Below are 9,585 nucleotides of genomic sequence, written 5' to 3'. Positions count from 1 at the left end.
TGCTTCTGTACAAGGGTTCTATTTATAGAACCACTTGTGTGGGCTTCAAGCTAAAAAGCCCACTTAAGTGTATGTGACCCATATCTTATAATATGCCCAAAATCACTTAAGCACGTGGTACCTTAACATATTTCGTATTCTACTTAAGTACACCGTACCTTACGATGTTCTACAATTCACTTAAGTACAACGTACCTTATGATGTTCCTTAGTTACTCTATCTCTCATCAATCTGTCCTTTGTGTGTGACCCTGTAGGTTTTCGCGGCATTGACAATTATATTAAATCACGTATTTAACATAATAAACGGTGAGCGATATCTAGCAACACATCACTGCTACCCAAGACACGAAAATGTCATGTGATCTGACAAATCCTTCTGTGATAATACTTGTGCGTATAATTACCCTTTTGCCCTTATGTCTATATTGAATACAAGGCATATACCGTGTCATCCTTGTCCAGTTCAATATTGGGCCCATAGACATTTATCCTGTTACGCGGGATGGGCAAATTCCATCTAGATCACTCATGTCCCTTAGCATGCTTCGTGGGGTACCCATCAACTGTCTTTATAGTTATCCAGTTACGGACAATGTTTGATCAGCAATAAAGCACTCGACTCTACATCTAGGGTCCATAATGGTTTCAGGTCGAAGGGTGGTATAAACCATTATCACCATGAGAATAACTTATGACACTTTGCATAACATTCTATATAGTATTCTCATAGCGGGTCAATCCAGTATAAATATTACTCTTAATATTCATACCTATGTTTAAGACTTGATAACTCCTTATCCATGATCCATGAGATGTGATCATCAGTCTATATACATAATAGTCTTTATGCTTTAATATTATCCCACTTCACAATAAAGCTCGACTATGGATACTTTAAGAATAATGTCCTTATGTTTAATGTGATCTCATGATCAAGTCACACTTGATACATTAAACGGACTAGCTATTCTAGGGACTTTATTAAACAAACGTAATAAAGAAAAAACCTTTTATTATTAATAAATAATTCGATACAAGTACCAAAAGTATTGGCCTCTAGGGCTTACACCAACATTATTGACATAAATTATTCCGTTTTTTTTTAAATTTTATTTCACTGATATTTATTTAATTTTCATTAGATTTTTTTCTATTTACCAATTCACATAAAAAAAACATGTTCTTTAAACATGACCTTTATCCATAAGCACTCATATTCATAAATAATTCAATTTTTTTTTAATTTTCATTTTAATGACATTTATTTAAATTTCATTAGAATTTTTTCTATTTACCAATTCACATAAAAAACATGATCTTTATTCATAATCATTCATATTCGTAAATAATTTCATTTTTAATTTCATTTTAATGGCAATTATTTAATTTTCATTAAAAAAATTCTTTTATCAATTCACATAAAAATAGGATCTTCATTCATAAACATTCATATTCATAAATTATTTCATTTTAATTTATTTTTTATTTTTATTTTTTTTCTCCTTTTACCAACTCACATAAAAAAAATATAAGATCTTCATTTACTATGTCATTCATACATTTGTTTTTTCATAAGTTTTCTATGGTACATTGCATAGAGTTATCAAAAATTAGGTTCTTTTTGGTTTATCTTGGTTTTGTTTTTAAAATTCTAGCAAGAAAGTTTTTGTGTTATGTTTAAATAAGTAATGACAAATTAAATTTGGTTTCACAAATTAAGGCATGAATTTAAAAAAAAAATGAAATGAAAAATGATGATAATTATAATTTTTTGTTCTACAATTTGTTTTTCATTTTGTTTTACAATTTTTTACAATTTTAAACTTGGTTTTATAATTTATTTCCTTCATTTGAATTTAATTGAATCTTTTGTAATATTTATAGTTAGATTATTTTTATTTTATTTTATTTTATTTTAAAAAAATAATAATTTTATGTTACTTTTTGTCTACATCATAAGAAAAACATAACAATTAGAAAAAGAAATCTTTAGTTACACATTTACAATTTTTATTTTTTACAGCAACTAAATAAACAAATAATTTGGTTTCCGATGCATAGGATTGAAAATTACAAAAAATAGTGTCCCAAGAATTCTATTCTTTTTCTACATTAAAGGATTAAAAATTACAAAAAATAGTATCCGAAGAGTATGGCCTCTTCTTAGTTGACAGGTATGTTTGGTCCCTTTCTCTTTTTGTCTTCATTCATAGGAGCATCTTGGTTCTGTACGCATTTTGTCCTACATGAGCAAATTAACAATATTAGGGAAACAAGTGCAAGGACCCAAAAGCAAAACCATAAAGGATATAACAAAAATTGATTCTTTGGGGCATACCAGGATGACTTGTATCGAAATAGCAAGGCAATATTTGGCATCTAGGAAAGTTCTTCATGATGATTACCTTAAAAAATCTCAAAGACAGGAGATATCAGTTGGAAACCCTATGATGGTTGGGATATAAAATTTGGAGGCAGAGACCAGAAAGGGGGAGGCGAAAAGATTTTAAAAGAGGGACATCAATAAGAAATTTCAAAATATACAGTATCGAAACATCACAAAAAAAAACCACTACCATTTCCATACACTTTTCAGATCCAGAAGAAGATCAACAACAGAAAGGATCAGTCGCAATATCGTGGCAGTAAAATTCCCCATATACATCATAATAGAACAAGGAGAGCCAAAGCAGTAAAAGAGAAGAAAAGATTCAAAGATAAAGCTACTTTCCTGAAATCGGATTTCTTTGACCACAGAACTCGATTTTTCTCTATACCATTTTGCTCGCGTTTGTTCGATAATCTCGTTCATCCTTTTCGAATTTTTCTTTTTGGTTATTTCACTTTCGTTGTTGTTGCTTGATTGCCACCGTGTGTAACCATTCTCGGTCGTCATGGTGCTCCTTGCGCCGTAAAGTTCCATCGTGCCTACTATTTTCTTGATTGTGACTATTCAATTGATGGCGTATGAATTTTGGTGCTTCGAAAATCCTCTTGCGTCGAAAGTAAACAGTTTTATTCCGAACCTAAAAAAGATGTCCTCTTGAATATGGAAGAGGACTGACGAAGAACACATAGGCGTTCTTCATTTGTTTTTTTGATTTTCGTTTTTCTCTTTGATTTTGTGGTCTGTTCATGTGGATGGATGTGCATATGTTCGGTTATGGCAAATGAAAGAACAGAGGAATAAAATTTTCAAGCGGCCGCGTTTCTGCTGAAGTGAAGCGGTTGAGTATTTCCTTTTAGGGGTTTCCCATTTTGTGTTGTATTGATGGCACCGGAGCTGGGTCAGATCCGACCCGCCCTAGGCCCGGCGTACCTGCATCTTTTTTTAATTGGGCCTCTCTTCCGCCCACCCCCGGCCCAAACTCTTATTTTTTTTAATTTGTTTGTTTTATATAGTTTTGTATATGTATGCGTGGATGTAGCCAACCTTCAATTAATCGCTCCTGACCTAGTGGTAGAGACTTCTCCTGTCTCCCATTGGGTCCCTAGTTTGATTCCTGACTTGAGTTTTGTTCTCTTTATTTCATTTCTTGTGGATTTTATATTATGTTTATTTCTTTCTTGAGAACTATTTAGGTTAGGTTTTACCCTATTTAATTTAAATTATTCCAAAACATTACCTTTTTTTAATTATTATATTTTTGTTTTCTTATGCGTCAAAATGAAACTTATATTTTTATTCGTATATTTATTTTTTATTTACAATCAACATATTTTGGTATCCTCCACATCAAGCCTTTGTGAAAACATCAATTCAACTCTTTTGTTTAAACTCCTGCTTCGGTTATTTGAGCCTCAAACCTTCACCTTAACCCCCTTTTATGTATTATTATTCAAATCACTTTCATAAGTGAATCTGAAGAAAAAGATTACCCTGGATGGAATATCCTGTCGTAATCCCGAATATTAGGCCCAAGTTGTAAGAGCTTGTAAGCCCTATGTATTCGTTTTCTCTTCAAAATACTTGTAGTTATTCAAACTTCTTTTCTCAATAAATTGGAAGAAAAAGATTACACTGGATGGAATATCCAGTCGTAATCCCGAATATTAGGTCCAAGTTGTAAGAGCTTGTAAGCCCTATGTATTCGTCTTCTCTTCAAAACGTTCCAATATTCAAATCATTTTCATAGGTGAATCTGAAGAAAAAGATTACCCTGGATGGAATATCCAATCGTAATCCCGAATATTAGGCCCAAGTTGTAAGAGCTTGTAAGTCCTATGTATTCGTCTTCTCTTCAAAATACTTATAATTATTCAAACTTCTTTTCTCAATAAATTGGAAGAAAAAGATTACCCTAGATGGAATATCCAGTCGTAATCCCGAATATTAGGCCCAAGTTGTAAGAGCTTGTAAGTCTTATGTATTCGTCTTCTCCTCTAAAACGCTCGTAAATATTCAAACTTCTTTCTCTCAATAAAATTGAAAGGAAAAGATTACCTGGATGAAATATCCAGTCGTAATCCCGAGTATTAGACCCAAGTTGTAAGAGCTTGCAAGTCGTAAATACTCGTCTTTCAAGCCCCAAAATACATTCAACCTATCAAACTCTTTTTCGCCGCCGTGCGATTGATCAGAAAAACCTTTTCATAAACGAAAGACATCTTGTCTTAAGATGATGTAAAGCAACGTTTCGTCCACAATTGTTGAGTTGAGATAAATGACGATTTTCCGAATGTTGATTTGTAAATCCATTTGATATGTGGTATACGTCTTCTCCTCATCTCTTTTGGGTAAAACAATGTTTTTCGTCGATTAATACAATATAGCTTTCGCTAAAATCGACCAACAAACAAACATTTTTCTACCCAGAACTACGTAAGCCTTGAGTTCTCTATTGAGATACGTAGGAGCAGGATTGCGAAATCGTGTCAGGCCCATTAATAAAAAACTTAGGTTTAGTCCCCTTCGTTTCAAAATCCAAAAACGTCTTCTCTTTTCTTTTGATCCTATTATTCTTTCCCTCATGATAACTCGAGAAGCCTAACATTTCAAACTAACACTAACGGCACAATTAACCTAATGGTTCCCGCTGAGTGCAATGGAAGTGAGAGGTGTTAATACCTTCCCCTTGCGTAATCGACTCCCGAACCCTGATTTGATTGCGACGACCAATTATCATTGTCGTTCTTTCTTGGGTTTTATCGATATTTCCCCTTTCCTTTTTAGGAATAAATAAAGTTCGGTGGCGACTCTGTTCAGTCCATCATGCGAGCGTGCGATTGCGCTTCGCTAAGTCATATTCCCATTTTTTCGAGGTGAGACAGGATGGTAAATAATTGTCAGATGGTGTTGATGCCACATTTAGATAGTGATCATATCATTAATACAAATATCATGGGTAGGGAATTGAAGATTGGAGTGGAAGTGGAGAAGGGTGAAGATGATGGGTTGTTCACAAAGGAAAATGTTTGTGAAGCGGTGAAACTTGTTATGGATGATGAGAATGAGATTGGTAGAGAAGTGAGAGCAAATCATGCCAAGGTGAGGAACCTCTTATTAAGCCATGATTTGGAGTCATCATGTGTTGATGGTTTCTGTGAGAAGCTTCAAGAATTAGTCAGGTGATTTCCTAACTAGTAGGATAAATAAAATAATATAGTTTATTCAAATTTAAATATTGATAATACAAATAATTCATAATACTGCTAAAATTGAGATACTTGAAGGTATCCATCTCAATCTGACGCATAGAGATCAAATAGTCTCATTGGATGCATGTATCAAATTTGTTATGTGAAAAACAACGCCTTTTTACATAATCCATCGTTAAAAACCTAAATCATTTAATGTTTCAATGACATATATTGCACGAGAGACTAAGAAAATATCAAGGTAATCAAAATCGTACCAGACATTGAACCGATATAGACATGGGTTTAGGATTTTAAGGTTTGATTTGTGTTCGACCGAAGTCGAACCGTTATTGTGTAGGTTATATCATTTAGCATTAGTTCTTTACCATATAGATCAGTGACTTTTATTACCTCTAATTTCTTTACGAGAGTCAGTTTGAGAAAGAGTTAAAAAATGTTAGAATAGTATGATTTATGTAAAATATATTAGTGTGATGCTTGTTTTAAGAAAAATAATATTAAAATTTAGAACGAAATACATTTCTTTTTTAGTGTTGTCAATTTTGTGAAAAAACATATAAAATTAAGTCCGACGTTAGAAATATTACAAACTAAAGTGGATAGAGTTACTTATAAATAGAGGTTTATACTTTTCACTAAAAAAAATTAAAATTTTGAAAAGTGTAGAGAAATGCCTTCATTTTTGAGGTTCATCTGATTCAATAGTACCAAATAGTACCAAATTGATATTTCTTTTTTACCTTTTATTATGTTTTTCTTTTAAGTAAAATTAAAAAAAAAAGCTAAAAAAAATTTAAAATCCGGTTCAACATATGTGATTGGAGAAATTTCCGGTTTTGATCGATTTTTTCGATTTCTATCCGATTTTCTATTTTTTTTCCGATTCTTTAACAGGCCGATTATAATGATTTAATAGACCGGATATAAACTCGGTTTCTGGTTTAATCAGTTGAACCGACGAATCCGATCCGATTTTCATAACGATATTGGTCGATTGTGATTTTCCAGTATGTGATCTGATGTATTTGGAAAGTCCATAATGAGAAGAAAACTAACCGAAAAATTTCACCAAAAAGAATACCCCATGCATTAAAAACATGCAAAGGATGCATAATAGCAATATTGCAGCCTCTTCTTGTTGCATCCATTGATTCAGAGAAAGCAACAATGGATTCACCTTCTTTGCACATAGCAATGTTTCCATTGTTTGCTATGGGGCATTTAACCCCATATCTACACCTCTCTAACAAACTAGCCAAAAGGGGACACAAAATCTCATTCTTCATTCCCAAAAACACTCAAACCAAATTGGAACAATTCAACCTTAACCCAAACCTCATCACTTTTTTCCCTCTCAATGTTCCTCATGTTAATGGTCTTCCCTTTGGTGCTGAAACCACTTCAGATGTTTCTTTCTCTTTAGCTCCCCTCATCATGACAGCTATGGATCAAACACAGCCTCAAATTGAGCTTCTCCTCACTCAACTAAACCCTAAAATTGTCTTCTTTGATTTCACCTTTTGGTTACCAAAGTTTGCTCAAACTTTAGGAATCAAGTCTTTACAATACTTCATTGTTAGTCCAGCAACAGTTTCATATGTTGCATCTCCACCAAGGATGTGTAAAGGTACAAACTTGACTGAATTTGATTTTTATGAAACCCCCAAAAGGTTACCCTATTTCTTCCTTTAATCTTTATTCTCATGAAGCAAAGCACCTTGCTTTAAAAAGAAAATTGGAATTTGGAAGTGGGGTTCTTTTCTATGACAGGTTATATAATGGTTTGAACTTCACTGATGCAATTGGGTTTAAAGGATGTAGAGAAATTGAAGGGCCTTATGTTGATTACATTGAAGAACAATTTGCTAAGCCTGTTCTTCTTTCAGGACCTGTTTTACCCGAACCATCAAAAACTGTTTTACCCAAAATGATACTACTGTACTTATTATTGAGATATTGTGACATCAGTTAAAGTATACATAAAATTTAATTTCCATCAACAAGTTCAAGCTTTTCAAAAACATTGAACAAATCGAAATACTTCTTTTATCTTATTAGAAGTAAGAAACATATTGCACCAATATAGAATTTATGAAATATTAATCCAAAGAGTTGATAAAAAGTTGTTAGAAAAAATCAATGAAGATTAGTTGATAGGAAAATAACTCATACTAAGCAAAGTCACAAATTTAGCTCTCGTTTTTTATGCAAATAATTTTTAGTGAGTAGGAATTTCCCTAAGCGTTATTTGAGTTTTAGGGTTATTCTAGTAAGTTCTATAGTTTAACTTATTTAAATTTTTTCTAATAAAAAATGTTAGAAAACATTCACTTTTTTTAATGATTTTTTGATTGCATAAATTCTTTAAAAGTCAAATTATATACCATTTATCCCACAATGAGTGATCCGGTTGACAATTTCATATAGATTAAAAAAAGAATAATTGAAATAGAGAAAATAATATTTTTATTAAAATACCCTTATCATGTATTGGAAATGATAGAAATAATATTAATTAGAGGATAAAATTGAAAAAAATACATTGAAAATTAAAATGAACCATTTATGTTAGGACACTCTTTTATTTCAAATGGATCATTCATTTTGGGAGAGAGTGTGTCTCTCTATTAATGTTGACTATATATTCTTGATATTATCTATTTAAGGAGTTGACCACTCCCAGGAAATATATCTTTTATATGAATTTATCAAAAAAGCAATTCAAATACCAAGAGATTAAGGAAATTTCTTTTTCCATCTCATAGGGTGAAGGACCACCATTTGAAAATTTGAATTTGTTCTTTCTATATTTTGGAAGTGCATTTTCATAAATATTAAAATACACATAAAAAAATGTTGAAAGACTCTATTTTTTGTTAAAAAATAGTTTGAAAATGCATCTATGTATCGGTGAAAGGATTAATTTGAAGATGCATTTCCGTAATAATCCATAGAATCTCATTGATGATGTATTTATTTGCGGATCTTGTTTATTTCACAACTTAGTGACAAATTTAGAAATGCATTTTCAAATTTTTCAAGAGAGAAATTGAATAAAACACCACCTTGCATGTTCTTCTTCTTCGTGATGAAATCACATTTTTCTCTCAAAACCCTTAAAAAACATCCTTCAATTCTCATCAACTTTTGCACTCCAAAACATCATTATTGTGTTGTACTACATCAAAAGAAGCCTTAATTCAAGGTAATGCACTTGTATTTCCTTCCTCATTGATAGTTTTAATTGGGTTTTACTGTAAAAAAATGAACGTTGAGTTTGGAAATGCACTTCCGGATAAGGTTGCATAAGTTTCAGATATGCAATTCTGAATTGTCCTAAAGTTGAATTTGAATGTTAAATATGTTTTTCTATCATGATTGGTTGTAGATATGGTACACCCAGATACTTTCTCCAAAGTTACTGTGTCTACGGATGTTTACCCGGGTGAAATGGAGGTTGATGTTAAACCGATTGATGTCAAGGTAGATGTTAAGCCGATTGAAGTCGAGGTAGATGTTCGTGAATAATTTATAAGTAAACAAACGTTTTCTGTTCATGAACATATGCTCCAATGGATCCGCACGGAGGCCGCCAAACTGGGTTTCGACGTTGTAAATAGGAGGTCTAATAACGATTTTGATAGAAGACACACATTTGTAATAATGAGATGCGAAAGAAGTTGTAAATGCCAACAACCTATTCAGAAGTTGAAACAAGATGACAGTAGAACGAAAAAGTGTGAGTGTCATTTTAAGGTGTGTTAATATGTTAAGTTGAATAGTACGTAGAAATTTAATGTAGTTTCTGGTATACATAATCATGACTTGTGTCACAAGTTAGCTGACCATCCTATTGTATGTCGCCTTAATACTGAAGAGAAAGAACTTGTTTCTAACATGACATTGAATATGGTGTCGTCCAAAAACATACTTGTAACTTTGAAATGTAAAAGACCTCAAAATGTCTCAAATATCAAGCAA

The 9,585-nt window shown here is 32.2% G+C and overlaps 1 pseudogene; it reads left to right on the top strand.

The window, feature by feature from the left end:
• The first annotated feature begins 6,750 nt into the window (after positions 1 to 6,750).
• On the top strand, positions 6,751 to 9,132 carry LOC127082109 (cyanidin 3-O-galactoside 2''-O-xylosyltransferase FGGT1-like; annotated as a pseudogene).
• The last annotated feature ends 453 nt before the right edge of the window (positions 9,133 to 9,585 follow it).

Source organism: Lathyrus oleraceus, chromosome 5 (genome assembly GCF_024323335.1).
Source record: "Lathyrus oleraceus cultivar Zhongwan6 chromosome 5, CAAS_Psat_ZW6_1.0, whole genome shotgun sequence".
Taxonomy (NCBI): domain Eukaryota; kingdom Viridiplantae; phylum Streptophyta; class Magnoliopsida; order Fabales; family Fabaceae; genus Lathyrus; species Lathyrus oleraceus.
This window is presented reverse-complemented; position numbering and strand designations above follow the sequence as displayed.